Source organism: Hyla sarda, chromosome 5, assembly GCF_029499605.1.
Source record: "Hyla sarda isolate aHylSar1 chromosome 5, aHylSar1.hap1, whole genome shotgun sequence".
NCBI classification, from domain to species: Eukaryota; Metazoa; Chordata; class Amphibia; order Anura; family Hylidae; genus Hyla; species Hyla sarda.
The window spans coordinates 332,826,982-332,849,048 of NC_079193.1; the positions used below are offsets into that span (position 1 = coordinate 332,826,982).

The 22,067-nt window shown below is 42.7% G+C and overlaps 1 protein-coding gene and 1 long non-coding RNA gene across 4 annotated transcripts in view; one reads left to right on the top strand and one right to left on the bottom strand.

Annotated features, from left to right (window-relative positions):
- Window positions 1-22,067, bottom strand: part of CPQ (carboxypeptidase Q) — a 562,886-nt gene that overhangs the window by 524,256 nt on the left and 16,563 nt on the right. The window contains exon 1 of one of the 3 annotated variants that reach the window (XM_056522428.1): window positions 5,461-5,522. The exons of the other annotated variants lie outside the window; for them this stretch is intronic. The gene's annotated coding sequence lies outside the window, so the exon portion shown is untranslated. Of the gene's footprint in view, window positions 1-5,460; window positions 5,523-22,067 lie in introns of those variants that run through there. 3 annotated transcript variants of the gene reach the window in all.
- On the top strand, window positions 5,635-19,302 carry LOC130274293 (uncharacterized). Its single transcript, XR_008844313.1, has 3 exons — window positions 5,635-5,696; window positions 15,631-15,776; window positions 19,125-19,302. It is a non-coding gene; the product is annotated as an uncharacterized LOC130274293 (long non-coding RNA).

Genomic DNA, 22,067 nt, shown 5'->3' on the forward strand with positions numbered 1-22,067 from the left:
CTCCGATGCTCGCGGTTATGTATAGGACGTAAATGTATGTCCTGGTGCATTAGGTACCACCTCACCAGGGCATACATTTACGTCCACTTTGATGCTCTTTAACCCCTTAACCCTGTATATGCTAGAACAGTGGTCTCAAGACTTTGGACCTTCACTTGTTGCAAAAGTCCACAGTAACATAGTAACATAGTCCGTAAGGTTGAAAAAAGACCAGAATCCATCAAGTTCAACCTATATCCCTAATGAGTCGCTATTGAGTTGAGTTGATCCAGAGGAAGACAAAAAACCCTCATACTGGAGGTAAAACTTCATTCCAAATATGGCATCAGAATAAATCCCTGGATCAATGTTCTGTCCCTATAAATCTAGTATACATAACCAACGATGTTGTTGTTCTCCAAAAATGCATCCAGACCCTTTTTGAATTCTTTTACAGAGTTCACCATGACCACCTCCCCAGGCAGAGAATTCCACAGTCTCACTGCTCTTACAGTAAAGAACCCCCGTCTGTGCGGGGTATAAATAGATCATGGGAAAGATCTCTGTACTGCCCCCTGATATATTTATACACAGTTATTAGGTCTCCCCTAAGCCTTCTTTTTTCTAAACTAAATAACCCCAATTCTGATAATCTTTCTGGGTACTGTAGTCTTCCCATTCCCCGTATTACCCTGGTTGCCCATGTTTGAACCCTCTCCAGCTCCACTATATATTTCTTGTACCCTGATGCCCAGTACTGTACACAGTATTCTATGTGTGGTCTGACAAGTGATTTGTACAGTGGTAGAATTATTTCTTTGTCGTGGGCATCTATGCCCCTATTGATGCACCCCATAATTGTATTTGCCTTGGCAGCAGCTGCCCGACACTGGTCACTACAGCTAAATTTACTGTTAACTAAGACTCCTAAATCCTTTTCCATGTCAGTCGTCCCAAGTGTTCTCCCATTTAACACTTAATCCCAGCCCGGATTATTCTTCCCATGTGCATTACCTTACATTTATGAGTGTTGGACCTCATCTGCCACTTCCCAGCCCAAACTTCCAACCTATCCAGATCCAGTTGTAACAGTGCACTGTCCTCTATAGTGTTTATCGCTTTACAGAGTTTAGTATCATCTGCAAGATTGCTACTTTACTATTCAACCCCTCTACAAGGTCATTAATGAATATATTAAATAGGACAGGACTCAAGACTGACCCATGTGGTACCCCACTAGTAACAGTCACCCAATCAGAATAAGTACCATTAATAACCACCCTCTGTTTCCTATCACTGAGCCAGTTACTAACCCACTTACACACATTCTCCCCCAGCCCAATCCTTCTCATTTTATGCACCAACCTTTTATGTGGCACTGTATCAAATGCTTTGGAAAAATCCAGATATACGACATCCAGCAATTCCCCCTGGTCCAGTCTGGAGCTCACCTCCTCATACAAGCTGATCAGGTTAGTTTGAAAGGACCGATCCCTCATAAAGCCATGCTGATATGGAGTCATACATTTATTTTTTATCAAGATACTCCAAAATAGCATCTCTTAGAAAACCCTGAAACAATTTACATACAACGGAGGTTAAACAAACAGGTCTTTAATTTCCGGGGTCACCTTTTGGCCCCTTTTAAATATATGCACCACATTTGCCATGCGCCAGTCTTGGGGAACCTTCCCTGTCACTATAGAGTCCCTGAATATTAAAAATAGGGGTCTGTCTATTACATTACTTAATTCCTTTAGAACACGGGGTGAATGCCATCTGGACCTGGCGATTTGTCTATTTTGATTTTTTGTAAGCGGCACTGTACTTCTTCCTGGGTTAGACAGGTGACCTGTACTGTGGAGTTTACTTAATCTCGCTGTATTTCACCTGGCATTTCATTTTCCTCAGTGAATACAGTGGAGAAGAATGTGTTTAATATATTAGCTTTTTCCTGATCCCCATTTATAATTTCTTCCTCATCATTTTTTAAAGGGCCTAATCTTTCATTTTTTACCTTTTTGCTTTTTATATAGTTATATAAGAACATTTAGGGGTTAGTTCTATTCTCTTTGGCAATGAGTCTTTCTGTCTCCATTTTTGTGGCTTTTTTGCCTTTTTACATATTTTAGATTTTTCTCTATCGCTTTTTAATGCTTCTTCACTGCCGTCCTGTTTTAGTAGTTTAAATGCTTTATTTTTGTCATTTATTGCCCCCTTAACGTTCTTATTCATCCATATTGGTTTTCTTTTATTTCTGACCCTTTTATTCCCATAATGTATATAAATCTTACAGTGAGAATTTAAGATATTTTTAAAAGTCTCCCATTTAGTGTCAGTATTCATGTTTTTGAGGACATGATCACATTTTATATTGTTAAGGGCTTCTTTGAGTTGGTCAAATTTTGCCTTCCTAAACTTCATTGTTTTTGTAGCCCCTCGAGAGGTTCCCTTAATAAAGAACAAGTTATAATGTATTATATTATGATCACTATTTCCTAGGTGTTCTTCTACTTGTACATTAGTTACTCTGTCAGGTCTGTTGGTTAATATTAAGTCTAGTAGGGCGCCCCCTCTGGTCGGGCCCTGCACCATTTGGGACAGAAATTTTGTCTTTAGCTATAGTCAGAAACCTGTTTCCTTTATGAGATTCACAGGACTCAGTCTCCCAGTTTATATCAGGATAGTTAAAGTCCCCCATTGATTTGCTGCCTTTATTTGATTTGTTTATTTGCCTCAGTAATTGATCTTCTGCCTCTTCCATTATGTTTGGTGGCTTATAGCTTATAACCCCTATCAGAATTTTTTTATTCTATTCTCCATATATTTCTACCCATAATGACTCCACATTATCGTTTCCCTCCCAAATACCCTACCGCAGTGCGGCCTTCAGACTGGACTTTACATAAAGAAAAACTCCTATCGTCCAACCAAGTCTCTGTTATACCCACTATGTCATAATCCTCCTCAGAAATTTTCAACTCCAGTTTGTCAGTTTTATTGGTCAAACTTCTGGCATTAGTCAACATGCAATTCAATGGTGTTTTTTTTTTTTTCCTATTACGCCTATCCCTATTAACTATTCTAACCCCTCCCTCCGCTCCACCCCCAGGTACATTATTAAGTCCCCCCTCTCTGTCTACACTATTTTCCCCCTCTATGTTGTAGGTTCCCTCCCTCCCAGTCCCTAGTTTAAACACTCCTCCAGCCTGCTAGCCATCTTCTCCCCAAGCACAGCTGCACCCTCCCCATTGAGGTGCCACCCGTCCCTACTGTAGAGCCGGTATACAACAGCAAAGTCGCCCCAGTTCTCCATGAACCCAAACCCCTCCTTCCTACACCAGCTTCTGAGCCACTTGTTTACCTCACTAATCTCTCGTTGCCTCTCTGGTGTGGCTCGAGGTACAGGTAATATTTAAGGAAATATTACCTTGGAGGTCCTTGCCTTAAGCTTGCGGCCTAAGTCCCTGAAATCATTTTTAACGACACTCCACCTACCTCTTACTTTGTCATTGGTGCCAATATGTACTATGACTGCTGGGTCCTCTCCAGCCCCACCCAGCAACCTGTCAACCCAATCTGTGATGTGCCGAACTTGACCGCCAGGAAGACAACACACTGTTCGGCGATCCCGGTCGTTGTGACAGATCGCCCTGTCTGTCCCCCTAATAATTGAGTCCCCCACTAACAGTACCTGACTGGCCTGCCCTGCACTCCTCCCTCCTTAATGAAGCAGACTACCCCCCCCCCCCCCACCCCGGCGGTCAGAGGCAGAGTCCTGCTGCAGTACTGCTAGCTCTGAAATGGCATCCCCCTCATCTGCCAACCGAGCAAACTTGTTGGGGTGTGCCAGTTCAGGACTAGCCTCCCTTACACTTTTCCCTCTACCCTGTTTTCTAACTGTAACCCAGCTAACTGCCTGACTGTCCTGCACCTGTTACACTATCCTCCCCCACCTCTACTCCAAAGAGTACTTGCTCAGTGAGCAGGAGACTCCTCTCCAGGTTGTCAATGTGTCTCAGTGTTGCCAGTTGCTCCTCTAGATCCAGGGTCTGGGCTTTCAAATGAACAACTCCCACACATCTGGCACAACAAGATGCACCCTCAAACTGCTGTTCAAGGATTGCATACATTGTACAAGATGTACACCGGACTGCATTTTCCAACATGGAGGCCATACTAGATTTGGGGATTGCAAACATTAACAGTGGTCAGTTCAACAATCTCTTAGTGTACTTGCTTTTGTATTTACCACAATCACCTCTCTTCCACTGCCTGGAAGTCTTGAGACCACTGTGCTAGAACATCATGTACACCTGTGCAGACCACAGACAGTTGAGTTCCTAAGCAGAAACAATGCAATACCAAGTAACAGCTATTTCTTTCCAATGATTACACAAACCTGGAATGAGAAAAATGACTGCGTAAAGCATGAAACTGGAGCGCAGATTCATTGACCACATTTATGTGAATTCCTGAACTGTGAGGACACGGGATTACAGTTTATAAAACTGGAAAGTGATTACAACTTAGGGCCTTATATAATGGGATATTGTCCATTTACCAGCACACATTCCGTAAGGATCACTTTACCTCAATAAGAATGTTGTAGATGAGATTGTATTTCTATCTGATACTACAGAGATTTAAAAGGCTTAAAGATGTACATAAAAATACATGTATGTCACAGGCAGCAGCCTTCAGCATGGTTTTCGTTGTTTTAATTCCCCGCTGGGATTAGAAGTGCGAGTAATATTGTTTTAGGACAAGCAGCAAGACAGCAAAAATGGAAAGCACATTTTACTGAAAAATGGCACAAGTCATATTAAAGGGGTTCTCCACCATAAGTTGACTTTAGTACTTACCTGCCAGACAGTAATGGACATGCTTATGAAGGATTCGTGCTTGTCTTATACTTGAATGGCTGTGTTGTGAGTCCACCATAATGCTGATGCTCCAGTTAGAGTTCCCTCCCTCAAACTACAAGTCCCAGAATCCCTTGTTTGTAAGTGTAAGGTAACTTTTCTCCCTCCCACACATCAGCCACCCCACCCATTGCAGCACAGCTGAGCTTTCTTCCATGCAAACTGTGCTTGAAATTACAATTCCCTGCAGCCCTGTAAAGTATAATCTCCCATTATAATCTCCCAGCAGCCACTACACCCATTAAAGCTCAGACAGGCTCCCTTTGAACACTTGATGTAATGTTTCGAGTTGCACTACCTGTTCATTATGTATGCTGCTGAAAATGAACATCTGGGAAAAGATCACATAGGAACTGACAGACCAGCCATCAAACACAGGTACAGACACTATATTATGAACTACACTAACTTTACAGCCCCTGTAGTACAGTCAAATAAAAAAAAATTAAAAATCCCAAAATACCCCTTTAAAAGGAAATCTGTCATCAGTTTCACCTGCACTAACCTGTCAGTACAGACAGGTAGTGCAGGTAACATTGATGATAACCGTACTTACCAGGTGCCTTTCCATGCTCTGGTTCTCCCGCTATCTTCTTTAGTATCTTCTGTTCTGGGGCCGACTTGGAGCATGGGCAGAGCTTTGTGATGTCACCACTCTTGCTTCTCTGCTGTGTCCCTCTGCTACTAAACAGCAGCGGTGATGTCACGATGCTCCACCCATGCTCCAAGTCTGCCCTGAACAGAAGATACCAAAGAAGATAGTGGGAGAACAGGAGCACGGAACGGAATCAGGTAAGTATTATTATCATCAGTGTCACCTGCACTACTTGTCTGTACTGACAGGTTAGTGCAGGTGAAAATGATGACAGATTTCCTTTAATGTATGTGTCAAAGAGCTTGTTCATGTAGACATATTACAGAGCTGTGCAGTACATTCCCATCATAGGAATCTATGGGCCCATACTGTAAATATGTATGTTGCATTTCATATTCATATTCCTTTCAAGTATTTTTTAAAGAATTTTCAAGACAAACAAATACAGTAAAATATATATTTAACATATATAAAAAATAATAAGTACATAAGTCTCATATCTTACATTCACATATGTGATAAAGAAATATTGTTTTACAACTTCTTAAATGGGCACTGTCAGATCCAAAAACGTTTTATATGTCGTTACTGATGAAAATTAAAGACCTTTAGTAATATGGTTGTTTCAAATTTTTTAAATATTTAATAAAGAAAATGGCTTTTGAAAAATCAATAGGGGTCCCTATGCCTAATGGGACAAAAAACAGTCCTGCAACAGCATCAAGCTTGTCCATGGGTCACGGTTCGTGTCATCTGCCGCACAGGTCCAGCGGATCCACTACCACAAGTGTTCCTGTCTACTGAACTGTTAGTGTTACAGTAAGATCCGGCCATGGATCCAACTGAGGTACCTCTGCCAGACGTCTTGGAACTACCCTCCGTTGTGGTGCGTCAGTCTCAGCAGTTGGCCGACAAGCGCAGCAACTTACACAATTGTCTGCTATGATGCAACAACTTCTGGCCATGCAGCAACAGCAGCAGCTGCAACCTGATCCAGTGTCCCCACTTTTTCCTGAAGCGTCTTCTGGTTCGAAGTTACGCTTACCTATACCCTCTAAGTATGACGGTGATCCTAAGCAGTGCTCCATGCATCTGGAGCTCCTGTCAGACCAATTTCCTACAGAACGAGCTAAGGTGGCCTTTGTGGTCAGTCTGCTAGCCGTAAAAGCCTTGGCCTGGGCTACCCCTCTTTGGGACCGCAGTGACCTGGTTACTTTCAACATGATGGCGTTTCAGGCTGAATTTCACAGTGCCTTTGAGGAACCCGCACGTGTTTCTTCTGCCAAGATGGCTCTACTTAATCTCTGCCAGGGGAACTCCTCCGTTGGTGACTACGAGGTTCAATTCCGCACTCTAGCCTCAGAACTGGCATGGAATGATGAGGCCTTGTATGCAACATTCAAAAAAGGACTGTCTAGCAGGATAAAAGATGCCCTCGCTGCACGTGATCTCCCGTCTTCCTTGTCTGAACTTATCCACCTGGCTACAAGTATTGATGTGCGTTTTGCTGAAAGACAGAAGGAACTTTGTTTGGAGAGAGAACCTGCCTGTACAAGACTATATCCTTGCCAGGCACCTGTGTTCCAACGTTCTCCTCTACACTCCACTGGGCCTCTTGCCGAAGAGGCTATGTAAGTGGATCGTTCTCGCTTGACGCAACAGGAGAGATCACGACTTTGCAGTGAGAATTTGTGTCTGTATTGTGCTAGCCCAGAGCACTTCCACAAGGACGTCCACAGCATCCGGGAAACACTCTCACCTAGGGCATGTGGGAGAGGCATCCCAAGTTGTGAATACTTCCTCTCCTTGCTTGACCATTTCAGTACAAGTCTTTGCTTCAGCCAAAGCTTCCTTCAATGCTACAGCATTTTTGGATTCTGGATCTGCAGGTGACTTTATTGATGCCTCATTGGTCCACAAATATCTTCTTCCTTTTACTCGGCTTTCCAAACCTTTGTTCATCTCCTCAGTTAACGGACAACATATGGACTGTAAGGTGATATTCCGTACTGAACCTCTCGTCATGCAAGTGGGTGTCTTGCATAAAGAAGATTGCATTCTATGTACTGCCTCACTGTACTTCTGAGCTTCTTTTTCACAAATCTTTTTATTGAAATAAAAAATAATATAACAGTAGAACAAGATGACATAGGCGGTCTGAGCTTCTTCTTGGCCTTCCTTGGCTTTGACGTCATTCTCCGCAACTAGGTTGGAGAACTGGAGAGATTATTCGCTGGGGATAGTTCTGTCAAAATCTTTGTCTCAGACCAGTCCAGCCTAAAGTTGTTTCTCGTCTTCCTCCTCTGCCAGGTCTACCTCCAACTTACCAAGATTTTTCTGATGTATTCTGCAAGAAGCAGGCCGAGTCTCTGCCTCCACATCATCCTTACGATTGTCCTATAGATTTACTGCCTGGTACGACACCTCCTCGTGGAAGAATTTACCCGTTATCAGTTCCTGAGACCAAGGCCATGGCTGAGTATATCCAGGAGAACCTCCAAAAAGGGATTTACCCTTAAGTCCTCTTATCCTGCTGGAGCAGGTTTCTTCTTTGTAGGGAAGAAGGATGGCTCACTCTGCCCTTGTATTGACTACAGGGGTCTTAACAAAATCACAGTAAAAAATCGTTATCCATTTCCTCTGATCTCTGAACTTTTTGACCGTCTCCGGGGAGCCAGGGTCCTCTCCAAGATGGATTTGCCAGGAGCTTATAACCTCATTCGTATCCGCGAGGGAGATAAATGGAAAATGGCCTTCAATACTCGTGATGAACATTTTCAGTATCTTGTGATGCCTTTCGGTCTCTGCAATGCTCCTGCAGTTTTCCAAGAATTTGTCAATGATATCTTCCAAGATCTTCTCTACACCTGTGTTGTCGTATACTTAGATGACATCTTGATCTTTTCTACCAACTTAGAGGAGCATTGTACTCATGTTCATCAGGTTCTTCAGCGCCTACAGAAGAATCCTCTCTACGCTAAACTGGAGAAATACCTATTCGAGAAAAAAAGTTTCCCGTTTCCCGGCTACATTGTCTCTCATCAAGGCCTGCAGATGGATCCAGATAAATTGTCTGCACTATCGGATTGGCCTCGTCCTTCTGGCCTTTGGGCCATCCAACACTTTCTGGGATTTGCTAATTATTATCGTCAATATAGCCCACATTTTTCTTCCTTGGTTGCTCCAATTGTGGCTCTCACAAAAAAGGGCTCTAATCCTAAGATTTGGCCTCATGAGGCCGAACAGGCCTTCTCCCGATTAAAGTCTGCATTTGCCTCTGCTCACGTGCTTACGAGACCTGATCCGGAGAGGTCCTTTGCTTTGGAGGTTGATGCCTCATCTGTTGGAGCCGGTGCAGTCCTTACCCAGAAAAACGCCAAGGGCAAGACTGTAACTTGTGGGTTCTTTTCCAAGACCTTTTCTCCTGCTGAGAGGAACTACTCCATTGGAGATTGAGAACTCCTTGCTATTAAGCTTGCTTTGGAGGAATGGTGACATTTCTTGGAAATATCATTTCATCCGGTCAGCATCTACTCCGACCATAAGAATCTTCTGTACCTAAAGTCCGCTCAGCGTTTGAACCCCCACCAGGCAAGGTGGTCTTTGTTATTTTCTAGGTTCAACCTCTTCATTCACTTCCGTCCAGCTGACAAAAACATCAGGGCTGATGCTCTCTCCAGGTCCTCTGACGTCAGAGGTTTGGACTCAATGCCGAGGCATATTATTCCTCCTGATCGCTTGATTTCTGCCACTCCTTCTGTTATTCAGCAAGTTCCTCCTGGAAAATCTGCACACCAGATTGAGATGCAAGGTAGTGAATTGGGGTCATTCTTCCTTGACGGCTGATGATCCTGGAGTACGTAAGACTTCTAATCTCTCGGAACTACTGGTTCTTACAGCCTTTATGCATTCTGGAGACTCCTTGGTCCCACATCGCTATGGATTTTATCACCGATCTGCCACCATCTCGTAATAACACTGTCATCTTGGTCGTGGGTTGATCGGTTTTCCAAGATGGCTCATTTCATCCCCCTACCTGGTCTTCCATATGCCCCACAGCTGGCGAAGTACTTCCTGCTACATATCTTTCTTCTTCACGGTCTTCCAAAGCACATCGTTTCAGATCGTGGAGTTCAGTTCAGGCGAACTCTTTGTACCAGTCTTGATATCAATTTGGACTTCTACTCTGCCTACCACCTTCAGTCCAACGGACTTCGTCATTTTGTTTCAGCTCACCAAGACGATTGGGTCGACGTTCTTTCTTGGCTTTCATCCAAATACATTCGCTTCAAGGTTCCCTGCTACAAGCTTGGTCCTCGCTACCTTGGTACCTTCCAGGTTTTGCAAAAAATTAATCCAGTCTCCTACAAACTCCGTCTGTCTGCTACGTTGCCTATTCCCAATTCCTGCTATGTCTCTCTCCTCAAGCCTCTTGTCATATACCAGTTTTCTGGATGGAATCTTGTCCCCACGCCAGTCTCAGGCTCTTCTGATATCTACAAGGTTAAAGAGATTCTTGCCACAAAAACCGTGAGAGGTAAATCCTTTTTTTCTGGTGGACTGGGAGAGTTTCAGTCCTGAGGAGAGATCTTGGGAGCCAGAGGAGACTATTCTGGACCATGACCTTCTCAAGAGTTTTCTGAACCATAAAAGGAGGGGGAGACCAAAGGGGGGGGGGGGGGTACTGTTATGTTCCGCGCTCCAGCCACACACAGTGGCCGTAAGCGCATGTCCCCGTTAACCCCTGCTGCTGGCGGGGCTGGGATTCGCATCAAGGGACGCGCCCGCATGTGAAACCCAGCCCATCACTCACCTAATGCTCCTTCTGCCTCCTCCTCTGCCTCTCTATTCCGGCGCGTGTCCCCGTCTCCTAGGGAGCACGGACTGGAGCTCAGAGATTTAAAGGGCCAGTACACCCAATAATTATGTGACGCCTGTGGCTCAGTTATAAGTTCCCCCTCCTCCCACACTTCCCTGCTGGATATTTGTTGCCCTAGTGCCTGAGAGAAAGTATTCCTGAGTATTGCCTTGCTTCTGACCCTTTGTTCTGTGACCCGACCTTGCTCCTTTGCCACCTGCTTATTGACCTCCTGCTACATTCCTGACTACGCATCTGTGCCTCCTGCCCTGACCTACTGCTATCCTGCAGACTTGTGGAAAAATAAACCTTATCAGCGGGCGCAGTTCAGAACTCCAGAAGCATCAAAGTGGAAGCCAAGATAGAGTTAAAGTGCTGGGAAGCACTATGTTTATTAAATAACCAATAGACATGTTTCGGAGGGCCAATCCTCCTTCCTCAGACTGGCAGGTCCAGTCTGAGGAAGGAGGAGTGACCATCCGAAACGCGTCTATTGGTTATTTAATAAACATTGTGCTTCCCAGCACTTTTTCTTGGCTTCCACTTTGAAGCCTCTGGAGTTCTGAACAGCGCCCGCTGATGAGGTTTATAGTCCCCTTCTACCCCATCCGCACCTTGGGCTCAGCAGTTCGAACACAGAAGATCTCTTCATACTCCATAGGGGTGATATGCGCATTTTCACCGTAGCCAGATGAGCGGCCATCTCATAGAGCCCTCCTTGCCCTTTTCTATTTAGGGACTACGGTATCTTGGGTCCTCCTTGTTTTTTTCTTTTTTTCCTTACTACTGCTATCCTGACCATGAGTTGCCATCTCCTACCTGTCCCTCGAATCTCCTCAGCCGCCAGTGTGGTCAAGCCGTGCCAGGGGTAGCGACCTGGGTGCTGCCTGCCGCAGCAAGTCCATCCCGCTTTGCAGCGGGCTCTGGTGAAAACCAGCGGCACCTTGGACCCCGCTCCCTGGTACGGTTCGTGTCATCTGCCACACAGGTCCAGCGGATCCACTACCACAAGTGTTCCTGTCTACTGAACCGTGAGTGTTACAAAGGACGAGCATTTTTTGCACATCTGACCACTGTCACTTTAAGCATTAATAACTCTTGGATGCTTTTAATTATGAATTTGATTCCTAGAGACTGCTTTTTCGTGACATATTCTACTTTAACATAGTGGTAAATATTTGTCGATAGTTGCATCATTTCTTGGTGAAAAATTCCAAAATTCAATTTTTCTAACTTTGAAGCTCTGCTTGTAAGGAAAATAAACATACCAAATAAATTATATATTGATTCACATATACAATATGTCTTTATGTTTGCATCATAAAGTTGACATGTTTTTACTTTTGGAAGACATCAGAGGGCTTCAAAGTTCAGCAGCAATTCTCCAATTTTTTACAGTTTTCAAAATCCGAATTTTTCAGGGACCAGTTCAGTTTTGAAGAGGATTTGAGGGGCCTTCAAATTTGAAATGCCCCATAAATGACCCCATTATAAAAACTGCACCCTTCTTAAAGTTTGTTAACCCTTTATGTGTTTCACAGGAATAACAGCAAAGTGAAGGAGAAAATTCTAAATCTCAATCTTTTTTACATTAACATGTTCTTGTAAAAGGAGAAAAAGCCCCCTAAAATGTGTAACCAAATTTCTTTTGAGTAAGGAAATATCTCATATGTGAACGTAAAATGCTCTGTGGGTGCACTAGAGGGCTCAGAACAAAGGAGCGACAATGGAATTTTGGAGAGTAAATTTTGCTGAAATGGTTTTTTGGGTCATATCGCATTTAGGAAGCCCTATGGTGCCATAACAGCAAAAAAAAAAAAAAAAAAAAAAAAACACATGGCATACTATTTTGGAAACGACACCCCTCATGGGGTACATAGAGCCTTAACACCCGACAGGTGTTTGATGACTTTTCGTTAAAGTCTGATTTGTAAATTGAGAATTTTTTTTTCCCTAAAATGCAGTTTTTTCCCCAAATTTACCATTTTTACAGGAGGTAATAGGAGAAAATCCCCCCCCCCCTTCAAAAGTTATAACCCCATTTCTTCTGAGTATGGAAATACCCCATGTGTGGACATCAAGTGCTCTGTGGGTGCATGAGAAGAAAAGGAGCCACATTTGGCTTTTTGAAAGCAAATTTAGCTGAAATTGTTTTTTGGGGGGCATGTCGCATTTAGGAAGCCGCTATGGTGCCAGAACAGCAAAATGGCACACTATTTGGGAAACAATACCCCTCAAGGAACGTAACAAGGAGTACAGTGAGCCTTTACACCCCACAGATGTTTGACAAATTCCCGCTTAAGTTGGACATGAAAATTAAAAATTTTATTTTTTTTCACTAAAATGCTGGTGTTACCCCAAATTTTCATTTTCACAAGGGATAATAGGAGAAAAAGCCTCCCAAAATGTTTAACCCCATTTCTTCTGAGTATGGAAATACCCCATATGTGGATGTAAAGTGCTCTGCGGCCAACTACAATGCTTAGAAGAGAAGGAGAGAGAATCTGTTTGGAATGGAAGTCGGGGGCCATGTGAGTTTACAAAGCCCCCATGCTACCAGAACAATGGACCGCCCCCCCCCCCCCCACATGGACCCCAATTTGGAAACTAAACCCCTCACGGAATGTAATAAGGGGTGCAGTGAGCATTTACACCCGACTGGCATTTGACAGATCTTTGGAACAGTGGGCTGTGCAAATGAAAAATTAAATTTTTCATTTTCACGGACCACTGTTGAAAAAATCTGTCATACACCTGTGGGATGTAAATGTTCACTGCAACCCTTATTACATTCCGTGAGGGATTTAGTTTCCAAATTGGGGTCACATGTGGGGTCCACTGTTCTGGCACTATGGGGGCTTTGTAACGCACATGGCATTATATTCCAGACACAGTCTCTCTCCAAAAGCCCAATGGCGCTCCTTTTCTCTGCATTGTAGTTTGCCTGCAGAGCACTTTGCATCCAAATATGGGGTATTTATATACTCAAAAGAAATGGGGTTACAAGTTATGGGGGGCTTTTTTTTCTATTACACCTTGTGAAAATGAAAAATTTGGGATAACACCAGCATTTTAGTTAAAAAATAAAAAAATTTCATTTTCAAGTACACTGCACTGTAGTTTTGAAACACATAGAAGCAGCAGTGAAGATCACTTTACAGTGATCTTCACTGCTGCCTCTGACATCGCCACCACTGCCTCTACTTGCCTGTGCCTCCTTTCTGCCGCTGTCCCCTCGTGTCATCAGGTAAATGTCGCCGGTCTCCTCCCCCCAGAGCAGGGGATCTGGACTTTCACCCCCATGCCCCTGCCCTGCGATTTGCCGGTCAGCTGAGACACTGCGATTGGTCCACAGGGACCAATCACAGTGATCGCTGACCAGGACCAATCACAGATGGTCCTGGGATGTGAGGCAGAAGTGGTCTCCTGCCGGTAAGAGCAGGACTTATGCCTGTTAACCTGTGAGATGCCGCGCATCGCCGGGTTAACTGAATGCCTTATATAAATGGCGGAATGTGCGAACTAGCTGTATAACCAGCCGTTTATATAAGGCATTCTGCAGGAAGGAGTTAAATCAATGAATTAAAAGTATAAGCTGGAATTTCTATAATCTACTAATATGATAGCAGTTCAAAGGTCAAAGTTCTTATATACAGTATATCATCTATATAGAAACTAATTGTATTATATTTTTATTGTCTAAAATGTACCATTTTTACTTACTTGAAACTAACTAGCCTAACACAGAAAATAATAGCAATAAAGGGATTTAAAACACCAATGAGACATTATGCGATTTAATTTAGTATCGATTTGTCATTAGCGAATTGCCGCACAATTTATCTCAAATTTACACAAGCACAGATCTGTTGTACAAATCTGGCTGTGGACAACATTTTTAAGAAGTTACACATTTTGGTGCAAACAGGTTAATAAGTTGCAAAAAAGTTGCAAAGGAAATACCTTACAAAGTGGTGTATTCAGATTATAAATATGGTACCAGAACACTTTTTTTTGTTCTTTATATATAGTAGCTATGTTTATTTGTATGGTACATTATGAAATCACTGCTTTTAGAGAATACGGTACCATATTTAGGCATAAGGAATAGATATGGTTTTGCAATACAGAACTGTTTAAATGTGAACTTGCACCAGTAAATTTGTTTTTGTGTTTCGCTTGGGGTAAGAATAGCCTGTCAGAGCTAAATGTGAATAGTTACAGTATCTGATCTAATGTGTGCTATAAAATCTCCTTCTATGCTGTTCTCTTTTAATACTGTATTTCTTTTTTGCTGCTAATGCGTGTGGATAGTGTTTACTTCCTAAACTGGCTCAAACGGGGAGTTAATTACTATTCAGATAAACAGGGAGTAGTCTCAAGCAAAAAGTCAACAAAACCCTTGTTAACCTTTTAGCTAATTGAGTTTAAAATATGGAACACAGAGTACGGGAAAAAGTAAGAGTAGAAAAAGAGCACGGGCAACAAAAGAAGAGTAAGGCTGCTTTCACTCTATATAATTTATCTGTTTAAAGACCCATTATAATGTTCCCTTATAAAGGAAACCATTAAAACCGTCCATTACAAAATCCCATTCGGCCGTTACAAAATCCCAGTCAAGTCTACTGGATTTTGTGATTAGTCGTTATGACCAGTTAATGCCGTTATGAATAACTGACATTATTTTGTGACGGGAGAAAATTAGTTCATGTACCGTTTTTTCTCCCGTCACAAAATAACGTCCGTTATTCATAACGGCTAATCACAAAATCCCATAGATCTGACTGGGATTTTGTAACAGCTGTTTAACGGACGGTTTTAAGGGTTTCCTTAACGGAACATTATAACGGGTCTTTAAAACGGAGAAATTATATAGTGTAAAAGCAGCCTAAGTTGGCAAAGCCTACACATAGGACCAAGAAAGGTTCTTGCAAGTAACTCACAAACACATCCTGCTTTGTCCTGGCCTGAGGGGCATTTTATGTGGCCTTTAAAAGGATGAATAGCTTCACTTTTTCTAGCATGACAGAGTAAGATTTAGTGTAGGACCTCTTAGCAATCTAAAACCATAATGGACCTCTGGTCGGGTTCAGATTTCTTCTGTCTGTTGGGAGCCAACCAGCTTGATTTTCATCTCCCTAGGCAATTTTAAGTTAGTAGGTGTTCTGTGCTAGTTCCTGAGATTTTTAAAGTGTTAACTCTGCACCAACCATACCACCTGGTGCTGTATGATCCATTACTGTTTAGTTATTTAAACCTGTTGTACTGCTCAGCTCCCTAGTCTTATTCTTCAATCTCATGGTGACCCTGCTTCATCTGCACAAGGTTAACATCAATAGCACTCAGAGGTACCATCAGGCAGGAACTGTATGTGAAGGGACAAACCTCCCCCACAACATCTGTACAGCCACCTATAAAGGTGAGTGTACCACAAGAGAACCTCCAGAGAGTTATGCTAGAGTTATTGACTGAGATAGGTGAACCATGTTTTACATGATAGGTAGGTCTTATAAATTAATAAATAAATTAATTAATTAAAGCAATGGCTTTTAGAATATGGCAAACATAGGGCTGGGCGGTATACCGGTTCCTACCGAATACCGACATTTTTGTGCTGCACGATATGAATTTTAACCCATACCGCAATATCTGTTTGGCCCCTCCCCCTCGGGAATGAATTAATGAATTAGCCCAGCACAGCGCTGTCCCCACATCGGAGAACTGACCATATGTGACCCGCAAACCCCCCCCCCCCCAATTATTTATCAGCCCAGCGCTGTCCCCATCAGGGTACTACTCACATGTCACCCGCATGCGCTGCCTTCCTCGTCCTCCAGTATGTTGCAGCCGCCAGCGCTGACACTCTATACCAGTCGTCTTCAACCTGCGGACCTCCAGATGTTGCAAAACTACAACTCTCAGCATGCATGCTGGGAGTTGTAATATTGCAACATCTGGAGGTCCGCAGGTTGAAGACCACTGCTCTATACTGTGCGGTATCCCTATGCCCGGGGTGCAAAAAATAAACAAAATAAACTTTATCTTACCTCCCGTTAGTCCGGTACCGGCCTTACTCTCTTCCTGGGGACGGGAACGTCGGACAGCCGTCAGCCTATCACCATCCGCAGCGATGTTCCCCCTTGGCCGGACAGAGCTTCTTACATCACAGTGGGCACAGCCTATCAACTATCCAATTTTCCCGTCCCCAGCATAAGGCCGACGTCAGAACATGTGTTGGTTTATTTTGTTTACCTATTGCAGCCCGGGCATAGGAATACCGCACAGTATGGATTGCAGCGCCGTTTCAATAACGTTATATACCGTGGAACCGCCAAAAGGTACAAAAATACCGTGATACACACATTTGGTCATACCGCCCACACATATTTTTTTCAAAAGTAAAATATTAGAAACTACATAATGCATAATTTTTTTATGCCATACACTGCAGGGGTGTGAAAAAAAAAATAATAAAAAAACTCGTCCAAGGGACTAAAACAGAGGAAGATCAATTTGTCCCTCATGAAAATCCACTTGTCCTGGTAGACAAAATTATTTCAACCAAAATAGTATGTAAATAAGGTCTTTATTAGTTTCTGCACTTTCGTTTTTTCCTCCTTGCCATATAATAGCCATAACTCCTATTTTTTCCTCTACAGACCTATATGAGGGCTTATTTTTTGCGGGATCAAATATACTTTGTAATGACACCTTTCATTTTTCCATAACGTATGCTCTGAAACAAATATATATATATATATATATATATATATATATATATATATATATATATATGTGAGGTGAAATTGAAAAAGAAAATGCCAATTTTGGGGGTTTTCTTTTTTTTTTTGCCATTCACCTTGTGGTCAAAGTATTTTGATACTTCAGGTCAGCCTGATTACACCAATACCAAATTTGTTTAGTTTCTGTCATGTTTTACTAATTACATATTTTTTTTACTTTTTAATTTAAAAAAAAATCCTGACCCCTATAACATTTAAAATTTTCCGTCTACTGGGCTGTAATCTGCTGTTTGTATCGTTACCATTTTGGTATTGATCAGACTTTTTTGAGCACTTTTCTGGGATATGATGTTATAAACATAAAAAACGCAATTTAGTGATTTGTTATTTTTTTTTCTACGTTAACGCCATTGACCATACGGGATATAAAATTTTATTTTTTAATGTTTATTTTTATTATGTTTACATATTTTTTTACATGGAAAATGGGAAAAGGGGGCTGATATGAACTTTTAATATGGAAGGGGTTAATGGGCGTTTTTTAAAACTTCTTAAACTTTTTTTCTTTTTAATACACTTTATTAGGAGGAATAACTAGATTCCTCATACAGAGCAATGAAGTTCTATGGAACTCCACTGATCTGTGTTCATTTGGTGGAGCCTGCTCAAGGCAGGCTCAATCAAATGCAGATCCAAGGGGGCAGCCACGGATGCAGAAGATCCACAGTGGATCAACCCCTCCCCCCACACGATTGCACTGCCGGGGGGCGACCCACCCCATTAGACCACCAGGGATAGTTATAAGATCCCTTTAGATGCCGCTGTTAACTTTGACAGCAGCGATCTAGAGGGTTAATAGCTGGCGGTGGTGATCGCTGCATGCCGGGCTATTAGTGGGGGCCCCCATCTACTGAAATCAGTTGGGGGCCGCCGGGTATGGACAAGGCACGAGTCAAGAGCCCGCTCCATACACCCTGAGCGACGGCATTATAAAAATAAAGAGGGTAGTCAGTCCGGCCGTGCTTGCCCCATACAGGGCTAAATGTATTAAGAATTCACCTGCCCAGTGCCCGGAACTACATGTCCCAGGCGTCGAGCGATAGGATTTCCTTTTTTCCCCCATTCTCCCAAAAATGCTTATAAAGGCAAATCAATAAGAACCCCTAAATGGTGCCACAGGAAAATACAACTCATCCATCTAAAAATTAGCCCTCATTTAGCTATGTAACAAACAATTAAAGGGATATTCCAGGATTTTTTTTTTATTTGACTATGCTACAGGGGCAGTGAAGTTAGAGTAGTTCGTAATATATTGTCTGTACCTGTGTGTGACGGTTTTCTCACAATTCTTCTGTGATTTTCACTCCAATATTTATTTTTACCAGCATACAAAATGACTGTTGTCTCAGATTTTTCCCAACTTGCAATATGGCCGAGACCTGACTCACTAGTCAGCTGATGACAGGGAGCCTATCTGCTTCAATGGGTGGAGAGATCAATCTGCAACTAATGCAACAGCTGTAGGCACCTTGATTAAAAACCACATGATTTGAATGGATGCAGCTCATGTTTCAATGGGTGGAGTGGCTGATGTGTGGGAGGGAGATGGAATTGTGGGATTTGTAGTCAAAAAAAGAAATGTCGAACAGGAAATACTAGTTCACAAACAGCTAGCCACAGTGTTATGGTAATCTCACAACATGACCATTTAGCCCCAAGACAAGCGCAGATCCTTCATAAGCATGCGCATTACTGTCTGCCAGGTACGTACTAAAATCACCTTATGGTGAAGAACCCCTTTAAGTTCTCAGTAGGTGAGGATGAAATATATATATTTTTTTGCCACTTCATAAGGGCCAAAACTGACTGAGACAGTAAGGGGTTAAGGGTAAATTACCATTAATACGGAAATTTAGAAACATTTCTGACAAGTGAAAGGACATTACCGCAGTCATCTGGCCAATAACTTCTTTAAATAGGACTAGAAGTATTAATAATGTTTGACTCTAAAATGTTCCATTTAGCGTTTAGATTTCCCAGGATATGAAGAATGACATTAGCGTGGAGTAAGAACTGTGACACTGCAGTGAGAAGGTTACATTGCTGGTGGATGGGGAGATTGTGGTATTATGTACACACACTTGAAGCTGTCTTAGAATAGATGTCATTATTATCCATTACTCCCCATATAATGTAATAAATGTGACATTGAAGTTATAAAATTGTGTTATTTCAAATACGACCTCCATTTACTGTAAGCTGCGTTCTACAGGACAGCAAATTGCTTCCTTTTTCTAGACTCATGATGTACACTGTCATTCTGATTACTTTCTCTATGGGAAAACCCAGCATAAAAAATTGTAATAATTACAATAAAAAACAGAATGTACTTGTCCCTACTGAATAATAGAATAGAAATACAAAATAGAAAAGGAGGCAGATTGACTCCATGCTGATGATATATATTGAGGCTACAAATGTAATGCTTTACAGCATCTCAAAACTGCTGTGCCAAAGCCGATGTGGCAAATCTAAGTAATAAATAACTGTATAGATAGCAAAACTACTACAGAAATTAAACATTATAGCTTTAAAATGGAGGTTCACCTTGTCACTGTCTATTCAATGCAGAGTAAGAAAGCGTCTCACACAGAGCAGCTTAGGTTCATGGCTCTTTGACTTTGGACTCTGGAGACCACCTTGCTGTCAGTGTATTTATTCATTTATACAGTAGGTAACAAAATCAACAACAATCATATAGGGGTAGCAGGGCATTTTGATTTGGAATCAGGAGTTAGGAAAGAATTAAAGGGAATCTGTCAGCTCTATATTATGCTCTTAGCTGCAGACATGTACATATAGCTGATGGGGAGAGAATTCAAATGAAGGCCTGTCTCTTAGTTGATTTTGAAGTTATAAAATCCTGCTTTCCGTCTAAGCCCAAGAGTCATAGAGGCCGTGCTGAGCTGCAGCATGCATGTCTCCTCCCTCCCTCACCCTCCCTGCCCAGCATATATTTGATGTAGAAGGCTCACTAGAATGGGGGAAGAACGAGGCAAGCATGTTGCAGCTCAGTGCTCCCTCTATGACACTTGAGCTATGAACTTTGCAAACAGCCATCAGCTAATTGATAGTTATAATTTGTTTTATGGCCCTATCAGCTATGGCCCGATGTCTGCAGTTCTGGCACTGAGTGCAACTAAGAGCACTGCACTATAAGGTTTTAAAACATTACCAAGTGCAGAAAATTTTAACATTATATAGCTGGCTTGTAGAAGCTAAAAAATATTGACAGGTACTCCGCCTCTAGACATCTTTTCTCCTATCCAAAGAATATGGGATAAGATGTCTGATAGCGGAGATCCTGCTGCTGGGATTCCCTGCAATCTCCGTGCAGTACCGTTACACCCCCTTACACAGACATGAATGGAGGGGTGTGGCGTCACGTCATGACCCCTGCTGGGGGGAACCCAGCGTTCTAAACATACTGTTTAGAATGTCGGGTGCTGCACGGAGATCGCGGGGGGTCCACACTATCAGACATCTTATCCCCTATCCTTTGGATTGGGGATAAGATGTCTAGGGGCAGAGTACCCTTTTAAATGAACACTAACTTTTCAAACAACTTGTGCTCATCTGATAACAAAGTCCTTACAAAACAATTTCTAACCTATTGTCTTTAACAATTTGACTTTCTAACCATTGTTCACACAGAGTAATTTGTGCTGAATGTCTGAATGGAAAACATTCCGCACATTTCAAAAAGCTGGAGGCCGTTAGGCCCTCTCGGAAATATGCAGTCTCATAGATGGCAATACATTTCTCAGCTAAATCCGCAAAAATAATTTCACTGTGTGAACAGTGCAGCAGAATCCCATTGAAATCAATGGCACTCTGCTGCAGCAGAATGTTTGTGCGGAAAATTAATGCGGAATTCTGCACTGATATTCCGCCATGTGAATATACCCTAAGGGTCTCAATTCCTCTGAATCTGTAGTTCACTGTCTGTTGTTAGGCTAAGTCCGTCTCAAGTCACAGAGACAGCAAGACAGAACACAGGAAGTGTGGATGGGATTTAGCTACTGCTATGTGCAGAAGACCGCCCTGACTGTGTAACTGAAGACTCTCTGTCTCCTCCAAGACTCCTCTATAATCTCTGACCACCGACCCACACAGTTCTGGGCAACTGTTCCTTTTGTAGATTTTCATAATCATCAGCAGCAGCAGTTCATCACTTAGACTGGGGCTGCTTTTTGATTTAACTCTTTTCTTGCTGTAATCCCAAACCAGAGCGGCCTTCATGATTTAACTCCTTCTTTGCTGCGCTGTTTTCTTGCAAAGCCAATGCATCAATAACCAACTTCTCCCTCCCATATGCTATCTTAAGAACTGTACTGTAAATCATCCCCCAGCACAGTGTCAGCCAGTTCAGTCCAGTGCACTTTCTCTAGTACTATGTCATGGCATAGCAGAAAGGAGTAGGTGCTGGAGTGAATGAGAAATAGCTGTGCACCATGGGAGGGGGACTCTCAGGGGCTCAATAAAAGCTGGGCAAGTAAAATCACCTTGTCACCGCTATGAAGTGTTAGGCTACTTTCACACTGCCGTTATGTCCTGGCAGTACACCAGTCATTGTAAAACAATGGGAGTATAGGGGGAGAAAAATTAGTGCATGCACAATCTTTTTCTCCTGCTATACTCCTCTAAACGGGTGGGTCACAATGGCAGTGTGAAAGTAGCCTTAAAGGGGTATTCCGCCCCTAGACATCTTATCCCCTATCCAAAGGATAGGGGATAAGATGTCAGATCGCCGCGGTCCCGCTGCTGGGGACCCCCGGGATCCCCGCTGCGGCACCGCGCTATCATTACAGCACAGAGCGAGTTCGCACTGTGCGTAATGACGGGCGATATGGGGGACAGAGCAGCGTGACGTCATGGCGCCGCCCCTCGTGACATCACGGCCCGTC